General features: G+C 41.2%; 1 non-coding gene across 1 annotated transcript; it reads right to left on the bottom strand.

The window, feature by feature from the left end:
* Positions 1-296: 296 nt before the first annotated feature.
* On the bottom strand, positions 297-434 carry LOC114814133. Its single transcript, XR_003761870.1, has one exon. It is a non-coding gene; the product is annotated as a small nucleolar RNA SNORA7 (small nucleolar RNA).
* Between the last annotated feature and the right edge of the window lie 13,420 nt (positions 435-13,854).

Raw genomic sequence — 13,854 nt, 5'->3', positions numbered from 1 at the left:
TATGCTAGATACTGCACTGAGAGCTGGGATAGTTACAGATAATCAGATCAGACTTAGTCCCTGTCCCACTTGTCTTTCTTACACTGTCGAATCATCTCCGACCAATAGTGATACCACGGACACATCTTTCGCAGAGCACCCCACCTTCATCTGCAATCGTTTTGGTACTGTATCCGTAAAGTTTTCTTGGTAAAAATGCAGAAGTGGTTTACTACTGCCTTCTTCTGTACAGTAAACTCTAGTCTTCACCCTTGACTCTCTCCCATGCTGCTGCTGCCCAGCACAGGGGAGTTTTGACTTGTAGCAGATGGCTTTCCACTCACTGGCCACTGCTCAAGCTAGGAATGGAATGGGTAAGCCTCTGCTTGACTGTCCCTCCCATAGTCGAGACTGGTAGAGTACTGGAAACTCTCCAGGTGTGACCCTGAGAGGACCTCTGCCCCACATGGGGCTTAAAATCCAAGTAAGAGGGAGAGCAGGTTTTGAATCCCCATTTTACAATTGAAAAATCTGAGGCAGAGAGAAGCTAAGCGACTTATCCAAAGTTAAAATCAGGCCACTGGTGAAGTCAGGATTAGAACCCAGATCCTCTGGCTCCCAATCCCGTGCTCCTTTTATTAGGCCACACGTCTCAGTACCTTACCTGATATAATGTCCTTCCTATGTCCCCAAACTAATTTTGAAAAGTTGTCTCCTAGGTATATCCAGAATGTCATGCTTGTTAGTAAAACACAAAGGAAAAAGTGACAAACTGATTTTTTGAAGCTATCCAAGCCAGGCTCAACTTTCCAACCGAATACTAAAAATATGCAACCTGCCTTCAAAAGAAGTGGTCAGAGCACTGAAGAGTAAAGTGGTATATTTTCTGTTGCCTCTAGAGGAAAATAGATCTGCTTTCAGTATCAATTCAGCCATGGAGAAGAATTTAATCATACTTGTAAATGACATTGCAACAAAAGGTCATCAGATCTATCAGGACCTCATCAGATTAGGTAAAATTAGAGCTGCTTTATTGATGTTGAAAATTGGTTCAGAGCCCAGCTATGTTTGACAAGCTTCTGGACGAAGCCCTCTTTGCATAAAGGCTGAGGGCGAGAAGAGAAATGAAGAGTAAGACACAATTTGAACATTCTAGAAGCAATGGCAGGGGAGAGTGTGAATTTCCTGTTAGCATCCCTGGAGTCAGAGTCCTTTGATCTCTAGTTTCCAAAAAGAGGTAGTGATTCCCTCAAAATAACCACCCCCTTTTCCGTGGTACAAGCTTTGCCGACTCATGTTAGAAAATAAGGTATTCCTGGGAGAAATCATTGCACCATCCAACTCAGATCCCCCAGGGACCACCTTGGCACTTTTGCACTGACCACAGAGTTATGTAATCACACTCATCCAAAGTACTTCTAAAGAAAGCAGATTGCATGCTCTATTTAAGTACATACTCACTTTTCCTTTTCTTTTATCCAAAAATTATTTTGTGTCCTCTTCAACCACTAGGCTGTAAATTCCTTGAAGGCAGGGATGGTGCTTTGCCCTCCTAAGTGCTTAATAGAGTGTTCTACACATAGTAGGTCTTCAATAAATGTAACTGATTGATTGGTCTGTGAAATAGCTGCCCTCTAGCATAACCTTTAGAGATTTATTATATATATATATGATATGTATTACATTATCTACAAAATTATTATAATCATAATCTTTCATAATCCATTAAGAACCTCTTATCCATAACCTTCTCACTGTGCCTCGTTCTCACCTGTCCCACCGTTGACCCCTGACCCACGTCCTACCTCTGGCCTGGAATGCCCTCCCTCCTCACATCCGCCAAAATAGCTCACTTCCCCCCCTACAAAGCCCTACTGAAAGCTCACCTCCTCCAGGAGACCTTCCCAGAGTAATCTTCCCTTTTCTTCTGCTCCTCCTCCCCTCCCCATCGCCCCGACTCCTTTCCTCTGCTCTCCCCCGCAACCTGGCCCCACAGAACTTGTGTATGTTTGTACATATTCTATTTATTTTATTAATGATGTGTATATATATATAATTATTTTTATTTATATTGAAGCTACTGATGCCTGTTTACTTGCTTTGTTGTCTGTCTCCCCCCCTTCTAGAATGTGAGCCCGTTGTTGGGTAGGGATTTTCTCTATTTGTTGCTGAACTCTACTTCCCAAATGCTCTGCACACAGTAAGCTCTCAATAAATACGATTGAATGAATGAATGAATGAATTCACATAGTCTATTCCAGAAAGATGGGAGAAAAGGCCTTTTATTTGTATTTTGATTTGTTAATTGGGAACTCAGTTACATCCTGGGAACCAACTGTAACAACATGCTTGCTAATCTGTAATTGTAGACTTAAACTCAGTGTAATTCTAGGTCCCAGACAGTTTAGCCACTCAGTTTTTTAGTTTGCATTTGATGGCCTCAGATGGTAATTTTTGTTTTTTGTCATTCTTCAGGACAGCCTGGAGACCAAGAATGTGTAACATATGCAGATTCTTATCTGCATTCCTCTTAAAATACCCAATTCCCATACAATTATGTTGAAAAATGGAAAATTCTTTACCAGCTCTAGAAATTTTTTTATTAATGCAATTGTGGACATGTGGATCATTATAACAAAAAAAGTTTTACTTGGTCCCAGTAAACATTATATAACTTTCTGAGGTACAACTCTAGATCATTACAGGTCTGTGAACTGGGTTGAAATATATTGTGATAAGGACACTATTACTCTGAGCATGAATTACATAAATATCTTAGCAATTTATCCCTATTTCCTGATTACCCAGGTATAACAGTAAATGCTTCATAGACTTCATCACAGAACCATTAGAAAGGAACAGGTTCCCATCTTCTCTTTAGGGAAGCAATAGAATTGACCGAATTTATCAGCCAGACCCTCAGCTTGAAGTCAGGAATCATTAAATGCCTCAGAGTTCAACCTCGTCTTTCCTCTTGCTTCATCTAAAGTTCACTGTTGTTCAAAAGCAATCCATGGATGATTGTATTCGTCCATATATCCTACCATCTGAGCCAGAACAGGAAATGCAGCAATAATCTGTGTTATCCCATGGGTTAGGTCCTGTCTTGTTCATCCAGCCTTATGGCTGTGAAGCTGGCCTAAGAGAAGACACAAAGAAAGCAAAATACAAGTCATGCCACCAGTCTATACCGAGTACTATGTATTCAGTCCTCCTTCATGTTTTGTCAGAGATGATCTGATTTACAGGTCAGCTACTGAGCTGTATTTTGCCGTAATAGTGTCATATTGTCATAGTGTCATAACAGTGGGGAAGCAGCACGGCCTAATGGAAAGTGCACAGGCCTGGGAGTCAGAGGACCTGGGTTCTAATCCTGCCTCTGCCACTCCTCTGCTGTTGTGAACTTGGACAAGCCACTTAACTTCTATGTGCATCAGTTACCTCATCTGTTAAATGGGGATTAAGACTGGACTATGACCAATCTGATTAACTCGTATGTAACCCAGTGCTTACTACCATGCCTGGCACATAAGAAGCCCTTACTACGTAACTAAGTAGTTAAAAAAAAGCTAGCATGTGATCCGGTTCAAGCAAGTGGTATGCTGCAGAAAAGGGCTGATTCTATGGCTGATGAGTATAAAAGAGAACCAAGAAAAGATGGAAGATTTCTCTAAAGGAGAATTCTCAAAATTGGCCTACTTGCAGATGGAAAGCTGCCTTCGGATGGAGAAGGTTTGGGCATGGAAACTGATCCACTGTTAGTGAGGTGTTGGAATAATAAGACTTTCTGCTGCGAGTTCTTCTCTCACGCTGATTAGACTTGGTTTACCTAAGTCCCTTGACATTCACTAATACCCTGCTTAGTGCTCAGGATACATTCCTGTAAATGACAGCCATCGGCGGAACAGAGCTACTGGGTGTATATATGTGCTTATTTAGTTACTTGGTCTTGATTTGGTCCTCAAAACTAGGCGCTCTTATTTATGGTTTGTTTGGTGATTTACGCTTCTTGTCTCCCCTAGAAGATTGTAAGCTTTTGCAGAGCAGGGACACAGCCTCTGTCTGCTCCCCAGGATCTAGTACCATTCTCTATGCACAGGAGGTACTCAGTAAAAGCAGTTGGTGGGGCATTGCAGCTTGTCAAGATGGAGATTTATTCCCACTCCACCATGAAACAGACTATAATTTATTGCCTTTGATTCATAGGGTACATTCCACAATATCAATCTTCTTGAGTCACAAATCTTTTGGAACCTTGTCCTCCTTCTTTCTGGGATTTGATATAATAGCGTAATCAGACAGCATGGGCCAATAAGTATTTTTTGTTATGGTAAGTGTTATGGAATTAAACTATTGAATGGTGGTATTTATTGGGCACCTCTGAGAGCAGGGTACTGTGCTAAGCACTTGGGAGAATGCATCAGCAGCACTGACTCCTTTTACATATTTTCTTCTTTACATCTTACTACCAAGGTAAAGACAGGATTCTGAATTTAGAAACATCATTTCCATCTAAAAAAATCATGAATACAGCAAATTTGTTGAAGAAAATGGAAGTTGGTCAACATAACACTAAAGGTAAATTGTACACTATAAACTCCTCAACTAGGTTGTCACCTCTCTGAGGACATGGATCATGCCTACTAACTGTATCATACATTAGTACAGTGCTCTGAATGCATTAGTCATTCAGTTAATACATTAACTGATCAACTAACCTGAATTGCTATTTAAATTCTCCAAGTGGGATGTCTTTCATCTTCTTCAAACTTGGATGCAATAAAGGGATTATGTTTAGTTGGAATGGTACTGGAAAATTTAGAATCCAAGATCAGGAAACAATGAGCATGAAAACTTAAACCAACCTCGGCACCAAGAGAGATAATCTCCAAAAACATTCCCCCCAAAATCGCTCAGGGGAACCACAGAATGAAATAATATTGCTTCTTGGCTAAAGAATCCTTTTTCCCTTTTGGATGCTTCTATGGCAGTGGCAGATGTCATAGCCACCAGAGAGCAGTCAAGAGATGTGAAGCAAAACCGAAAGGAATGGTGGGTACATTAAAAAAGGATCATCAGGCATCTTGAAATAGAACACTCGGTGCTGCTGTGCACAGTTAGATGAGAATGTAAGTTTTTCTGGCAATGTTTTCAGGAATGTGGGTTTTCAGTGTGCTTTTTTGGGAAGCAGCATGGCCTAGTGGAAAGAGTATGGGACTGGGAGAGGATCTGGGTTCTAATGTTGCTCTGCCAACTACTTGCTGTGTGACCCTGGGCAAGCTGCTTGACTTCTCTGTGCCTCAGTTTCCTCAACTGTAAAACAGGGAATCAACACCTGTTTTCCCTCCTACTTAAACTGCGAGACCCATCTGGGTCAGGGACTGTGTCCAACTTAATTGACCAGCACCTATCCAAGCACTAAGAACAGTGTTTGTCTCATAGTAAACATTTAGTAAATCCCATAGAGAAGATTAAACACTCCAGAGATTGATGCTTCATCCTCCCTCCCACCTTCTGTCTGGGTCCCTACCTGAAAACTTTGAAAAGACCTCGCCCAGTCCTACACCCCCAACCTGTTGGTCTCCCATCCCCAAATCAGTGTGGTTTTCAAAAGTTATCCTGCTCTCACTATCCTGTTCCTGGTACTCTGTTCTCTTCCCATACCTCTCTCAGGAGGTGGGGCTGTGAGTAGTGGGGAGAGGGGTAGCATAGGTGGTTCTGTTCTTTGGAAGACATGGATGAGGAAGATACAGATGCAAGATGCAACCTCCAAGTTGGAAACAGTGCAAGTTGAATGGATATAGGGTGTGATATAGAGCCGGGGGAAGAGCCAGGGTGACTAAAAGGGTGAGGGGAGCGGGAGAGTGATTTAACTAAGGTCAACTAGCAGACACGGGAAGATTCCTAGTGCCACCGATAGAGACAACAAGCCTCTGAAATGTAAACACATCAATTCTCTGGCAAGTGAATGAGGAAAAATGGACCTGGCCTAGAAGGACAGAGGTCAGGAAGCAGTGCTTCACTAATCTGCCCATCCTTGTAATCAGTGATCACTCTCTACTCACCACACTCTTGTTAACTGTCCCAATGCCTCATAATCTATGTCCTCTGCTCACCATCTCTGCACTCTGTTACCTGAAAATACCCCCTTACCTGTCATAGTCCCAGTTTCTGCTCCCTTCTCTTAATTCTTCTCTTCTCCTCTATCTTCTAAATTTTGGAGCTGCAGCAAAACCAATAATGAGTGCATCTGTAGACTTCGTGTAGAGAGAAAACATAAATATCTGAAAGTGGTTTGTTTAGTAACAACCTCTATTATGATATTGGTTTTCAACAGTAATTGGAGTAGGTGCTGAAACACTGGATTAATTGTGTGAACAAATGTACCACACTGGTCAAGCTGTTCTTAGAGTGTATTCTGAAAATTTAATTGGACTAATGAACTTTAGAAGTCACCGCAACTGTCCATTCAATTACACAATCATGTTTTTTTCAAATTCAAGAGGTCCCATTGAGCTCTGTGGCTCTAGCTAAGAGCTCTCAAGGGCTCGGAGAGGAAATTACAAACCCTCAAGTCTCCCGTTACATTATTCCTGCCTGGACAGAGGTGAGACTATCAGGGCAGCTGTAGCTGTCTGGAGCTCTGGATTTTCCAAGAGGAACAGTGGCTTGAAAATGTTTGTTATAAATTTATTGTGCTCAAATAAAATCCATCCACCAGTGGTTATTTATTACTCTGTGCAGAGCACTGTATTAGTGGACTTTGGTTTTCAGATGCCCTGAACCCAGGAGCTTCAGAAAGGAAAAATAATCCTTCTCTTTATTTTTTATCCATTTTTCTCTGTTTATCATTGATCCCTTATGTCCTATCTCCGTAAGTCACCTTTTTACCATTCCTCTTTTCTTTCTTTCACTGAATGCTCGTTCCCTTAAAAGAATAAGCCTCCTTATTCCTAGATGTCAGAGTAAGGTAATTGTAACAGCAATAAATGGGAAAAGTGGCGTGGCCGAGTAGATTGAGCACGGCCCTGGGAGTCAGAAGGATCTGGGTTTTAATCCTGCCTCCACCACTTTGCTGTGTGAACTTGGACAAGTCACTTCACTTCTCTGTGCCTTAGTTACCTCATCTGTAAAATGGGGATTAAGACTGTGAGCCTTATGATGATGATGTTGATGATGTTGGTATTTGTTAAGCGCTTACTATGTGCAGAGCCCTGTTCTAAGTGCTGGGGTAGACAGAGGGTAATCAGATTGTCCCACGTGAGGCTCACAGATAATCCCCATTTTACAGATGAGGTAACTGAGGCCCAGAGAAGTGAAGTGACTTGCCCACAGTCACACAGCTGACAAGTGGCAGAGCTGGGAGTCAAACTCATGTCCTCTGACTCCCAAGCCCAGGCTCTTTCCACTGAGCCATGCTGAGCCTTATGCGGGATAGGGACTGTGTCCAACTCAGTTACCTTGTATCTACCTCAGTACTTAGTACAGTGGTTGGCACATAGTAAGAATATTATTATTATTATAACTAGGAGCCAAGCACTGTACTAAGTGGTGGGGTAGATTATCTCACATGATTATCAGGTCAAACATAGCTCCTGATCCACATGGGGCTCCCAGTTTAAGGGGAAGGAGACCAGACATTGAATCTCCATTTTACAGATGAGGTAACAATTTCCCCAGAAGGCAAGTAGCAGAACTGGATTGAGTAGCTGGGTCCTCTGCTTTCCTGGGCTGTGTTATTTCCACTAGGTCATGCTGTTTAGCAACTGGCAACTGGATTAGCAATAGGCCAGAAAAAGAGAGGCAGAGAGGCAGGCACAGAAGGTAAGAGCAGTAGAAGCACAGACATATTGGTGAAAGGCAAATAAAGAACCTACACATTCCCAATAATAATGATAATAATAATCACTATCATTTATAGTGACAAATAGCGTTTACAGTGGAATATAGCATTTTCAGTCATAGTTGTTTTTACCACTACTAAATAGTGATATTTAGCATTTACGGTATTCCAAGGACTGAACTAAGTGCTGGTTTAGATTTACGATAATCAGGTCAAACAGCTCCTGTCCCACAAGTCTAAATAGGAGGAAGAACAGGTATTGGATCACCATTTTAGAGGTAACGAAACTTTTTCCAGCATATAATGAACTATATTTGGACTCTTCTTCCAGCATTATGAAAGGCACTTATAAGCATCTTCTGTGTGCTGAGCAATTGGGTAGCTATAATAATGATAATGGTATTTATTAAACGCTTACTATATGCCAAACCCTGTTCTAAGCGCTGGGGTAGATACAAGGTAATCAGGTTGTTCCTGTTGAGGCTCACAGTCTTAATCCCCATTTTACAGATGAAGGACCTGAGGCACAGAGAAGTTAAGTAGCTTGCCCAGGGTCACACAGCAGACAGGGGCAGAGTAAGGATTAGAACCCAGGTCCTCTGACTCCCAAGCCCATGCTCTTTCCATTAAGCCATGCTAAGGTTATAATATTGGCTACAGACCCCAACACATATGGGGCTCACAATCCAAGTTAATTCATCTCCATTACACGGATGAGGAAACTGAGGCCCAGAAGGGTTAAGTGACTAGCCAAATTTCACTTAATGTGTCAGTGGAAGCACTGAGACCAGAACCCAGACCTTCTGACTCTCAGTCCCAGCTTCTTTAAAGAGGGTGAAGAATGAACTGATGGCAGCTCCCAGAAGGTTTGAATACAATTTCTGGGAGAGCAATGTTTTAGATGAATATTTGAAGATCAAGCCTTTGTTTTTCATTCCTAAAATGAGGCCAAAATATTTAGTGTCCGAATACTCCATTGTGAATACCTGTAGCATTAAAGGCACAAAAGAGGATTGTCGAAGTTGTCCTGAGCCCTACTTCTCTCTTCTCTAACCGGGATACAGCACGCCAGCTTGCCCAGGACAGAGCATCCCTGGGTAATAAACTGTTCTATGATGATGATGGCATTTGTTAAGCGCTTACTATGCAAGCAGTGTTCTAAGCGCTGGGGTAGATACAAGGTCATCAGGTTGTCCCACGTGGGGCTCACAATCTTAATCTCCATTTTACAGATGAGGTCACTGAGGTGCAGAGAAGTGAAATGACTTGTCCCTTGCATCCCAGGGGGGAGTTTGTAGTAAGGATAATAATAATAATAGTAATAATAATAATAATAGCTGAGCACCTACAGTGTGCCAAGCACTCTACTAAGCACTGGGCTAGACACAAGATAATCAGGTTCCACATGGGGCTCACAGACAAAGGATACAAGTCACAAAACAAGGGTGGTGAGCCCCCTGTTAGCTGAGTAGAGTGTTCTTTCAGCCCTGTTCATTATGAAAGGGAAAGCATATTTTTGGAATGGAGAAAATATTAAAATCATTTTCCAAATTGCAGTGTGGGTTAACAGTATAGAGGATTCAGTCGAAGCAGTGGGATGAGTCACACTCAACACATAGATAATAGAAGAGTTTATTCATTATGACATTAGCTTCAGAAACTAGATCTGTATTTCAAATGTGACAAAATAGCTCAGAAAATAATTTAATAGAGGGTTTGAAGGCACTCCTCAATAGCAGTTATGTGGTTACACCCCAGAACATGGTAAAAACAATACACTATGTTGTTTTTACGCGCCGCTCGTAAATGAGGGCTAAGAAAACTGCTTTAAAGTAAAGTACAACATATAGACCCTTTTCTGGACTAACATATATTTGAAATAGAAACAACCAAACCATGACCCTAATGGATAACATATGTCTCTCATATGCACATATATGGAAAAAAAGGTACTTTATGAGAAGCTGAATAGTGAAGTATTTCACAATAAAGTTGCTAGAAGCAAGATGTGACAAAGTTGTTCTTTTATTTGTTAGTGCTTTGCAATTACTCCAGGCTCCCCAAGGACACTGCCTGATAAATGATGTTTCAAGGGGGAAAAAAAATCCAAGTTTTGTTCTTCCTAGCACCTTTGTGCATAATAATAAGACTAGGCAGCTAGAAAAGGTTAGATTTAAATCAGGAGAACACAAGGTTGGCTTACAAGCTGCTCTGTAGGACACCTAAGCCCAGAACAATTATTTTGTTTGTAACAGGAATAATGAAAGATAGTAATTAGAATGATGCTCTTAAAATTACCTGGTCGTTGTACTATATGTTTTCCAAATTAGTTTGGCAAAAATAGCTTGTTACAGTTTGAGTACATATTAGTGGAAAGCAATTAGGTGGCCAAACAACCATGATGACAGCTTTTTCGTCAATAGTTTAGTTTTTAATTGTGGAATGGTCAAATCCTGCCCAGAACAATGTCCAAAATATTGATGTGTAGAATTTACTGATTGGTTGAGAAAAGAGGAGGGAGACATGATCTCCTTGGGATATATTTTAAAGCAAACTATTTCCCATGTCAATACATTTGGTTTGTGTATTAAACACTTTCAAAGCCAATATAGCTAAATTGAATGTTTTACACAATTCTAACAAGGTTAGATTGAAAAGTAATGATTAAGAAATACCTCAAAGTTGCTATTATATAAACATCAAAGTTGTCATTTTCATCTTTCTTAATCAGATATGAGTAAAGGAAAGAAAGCACATTCCTCATTTATTTTGATCTTGATTTTCCAAATGCGAAACTTTATAAATTACCAAGGCTGATAGTGGATGCCCTCTTTGCCAATTTGTCTGTAACAACAGGAGACATTCTGGCCTTAGTAATCCAAGGAATTTATCAACTACATCAAGAAGATGTATTAATCGGAACTAACTCTTTCCCATACAGAGTGTAGCAGATTGAGCCTGTTCCACATGATTCAGAAGGAGACTTTTAATTAGAAATAAAAGAGCTGTGTTGATCCTCTCTGGTGAGCAGATGACCACCTCCCCTTGCCTCTCTCAACCTCTCTTTAAACTTTTCTCTTTCTCCATGTGGCTATTAACTTTGTTTCCCTTGGATCCTCTGCACCTAAATCTGGGCCCCTCCTCAATTTCCCTGTGGCTCCGCTCTTTCCCACCTATGCCATTTTTTTTTTTTTGAAATGTGGTTTTTGCTGGGGCTGGGCCCTTCAATGTTTGCCATGCCTGGGATCACCACAGCTACAGGGTGGGTGGCTGGGCTCGCTGGGGACATTGAGGGTTAAGGTCTGGGGAGCGTGACTTAGTGGTAGAGCATGGGCTTGGGAGTCAGAAGGTCATGGGTTCTAATGCCGGCTCCACCACGTGAGCAAATCATTTCACTTCTCTGGACCTCAGTGACCTCATCTGGAAAACAGTCATTAAGACTGGGAGCCCTGTGTGGGACAGGGTCTGTGTCCAATCCAAGTACCTTATATCTGCCCTGGTGCTTAGAACAGTCCATGGGCACAGAGCAAGTGCTTACAAGTACCATAATTATTATTACTATTATTAACTCTCCTCCATCCCTCCCTCTTTCTCACCCTATTTATTTTTTTAATGAGATGTACATCACCCTGATTCTATTTATTTGCTATTGTTTTAATGAGATGTTCTTTCCCTTGATTCTGTTTATTGCCATTGTTCTTGTCTGTCTGTCTCCCCCGATTAGACTGTAAACCCGTCAAAGGGCAGGGACTGTCTCTATCTGTTACCGATTTGTACATTCCAAGCACTTAATACAGTGCTCTGCACATAGTAAGCGCTCAATAAATACTATTGAATGAATGAATGAATCTCATCCCGGCCTGGTCCTGGCAGATGTGGAAGTTCTGGGGTCTGCAACTAGCCTGATCATGAAATTTTTTTAAAAAACGATTTGAAAAGCTAAAGTGGGCCTGTGAATCCTGATAAATCCCTGGGGAGCATCGCAATAACAATTTTACTTACAGTGAGGTAGGAGTTGGGCCCACTGTTGCATCACTTTCTTGTTTTATAGTGCATAATTTCAGAGTTTTATTTCCCAAGACTTTGTCATTTCATTTTTCTTCAGTGCTTTACCACTGAAGCGGATCCCTTGTGCTGAATGTAACAACTTAAATAATAGAATTGTATTTTAGTTTCTTATCTGTATGTATATATTTACGCATTTGATGCATTCATATTTTATCTTCCAAGGATATGATATAGATTTGTGATCTCCTTGTGGACCGTTGTCATATCTATTAACTCTAATACATTCTTCCAAGCACTTAGAGCTGTACTCAACACAGACAGGTGATCAGTAAATATCACTGATTGATGGAAAACTTGTTTTTTCTTATTTCTCCATGTTTCTTCATCATCCATCTTTAGATAAAACTTGTTTTAAATGTAAACTCCATGTATTAACAAAAATAAAAAACCTAAACCCATCGATGACTTAGGAGAGTACAATATAACAGAGTGGGTAGAGATGTTCCCCGCCCGCAACAAACTTACAGTCTAAATCCATTATCTGCCTCTCATTAACTAAGTGGAATATATGGCAGAAAGCTACAAAATCTGAAGAACAACTCAGAACTGCTCTTTTTACAAGCTATCCTAGCTAACCAATTTCAGTTTACAGTGGAAATTCCTCTGATGAAAGCCCTGAAATGCCTAGCCCAGTGAAGTGGAGGACTAAGTACATATAAAATTGATTTGCTTCAGGCCCTAAAGGTTATTCGTTGGATTGAATGATCCAGTTGGGGATGGGGGATTAGGATGGGGATGAGGGCGGGGTTGGAGGTCTACATAGGGCAAATCAATCCAGTTACTGCTCTTTCTCCTTTCATTTGGATGATGCAGACTCAATCACCGACTTCAGTGTAGGCTGAAGGGGTCAAGAGCCAGCCCAGCATTCTTTGTGAAACAAGCTGGGTTTTAGTCTATTACTATGACTAATTGTGGTATTTGGTATTTACTCTGTGGTATTTTTTCAGGTATTTGTTAAACGCTTATTAAGTGTCAGTCACCGTACTAAGCACAAGGATAGATACAGGATAATCAGGTTGGACACGGTCCATGTCCCCAATGGGGCTCACAGTCTTAACCTTCATTTTTATAGATGAAGTAGATGAGGCACAGAGAAGTTAAGTGACTTGCTCAAGATCTCACAACAGGCAAGTGCCGGGGTAAATGCAATGCAATCTGATTGGACAGAGTCCCTGTCCCACGTGGGGCTCGTTTTACAGATGAAGAAACTGAGACCCAGAGAAGCAAAGTGATTTGTCCAAGGTCACGAGGCAGACTATTGGCAGAACCAGGATTACGATTCGGTTTCCCTGCCTTCTGGGTCCGTGTTCTTTCCACCAGACTAAACCACTTCTCACTATTGATGGAGTCATGGGCTTTTCCCTTTTTCAGAGTGAGGGGACCCAGACCAAGGGGTGCAGAGTGATGGATGTCCAGGAGAGAGGGATGCAAGAGCAAGGGGATTCAGAAGGAGCAGGGTGGGAGTCTGGTTGCATGTTTTCCAGCAAGGTTAGCCCAGCCAGCACCAAACCTGGAATCAATCAACCAATCAATCAATCAATCAGTGGTGGTTGTTGAGTACTTTCTGTTTGAAGAGCACTTCACTAAAAGTAATAGAGTAAGTAAGCACAATCCCTGCCCTCAAGGAGTCTAGTGGAGGAAATAGATAAAATAATAAAATAAATTAAGGTAGGGAAAGCAAACTTTGGCTGAATCTGCTCAGGGTAAAACCCAGTGTTAACATTAGCTGAATCCAGAGTGGGTTGAGGCAAAACCCAGCATTTTCTAGAGAAAATTTTCTTTAAAAAAAAATGCCATCTCAGAGGGTGGTGGCTGAGGCAATTTTCTAAGAATTACTGTTGCTCTTCACACAGACAAAAGCCCCTGGAATTTAAACAGTGAAAGATGTATTTCCAACATTTGCCCTTTATTATAAACCAGGCTAATATTCCTTATCATAACAAACCCGGGAGGTGATAACCATA

The sequence above is a fragment of the Ornithorhynchus anatinus genome, chromosome 8 (genome assembly GCF_004115215.2).
Source record: "Ornithorhynchus anatinus isolate Pmale09 chromosome 8, mOrnAna1.pri.v4, whole genome shotgun sequence".
NCBI lineage: Eukaryota > Metazoa > Chordata > Mammalia > Monotremata > Ornithorhynchidae > Ornithorhynchus > Ornithorhynchus anatinus.
Note: the sequence above shows the minus strand (reverse complement) of the source record. Positions and strands in the feature narration are given on the sequence as shown.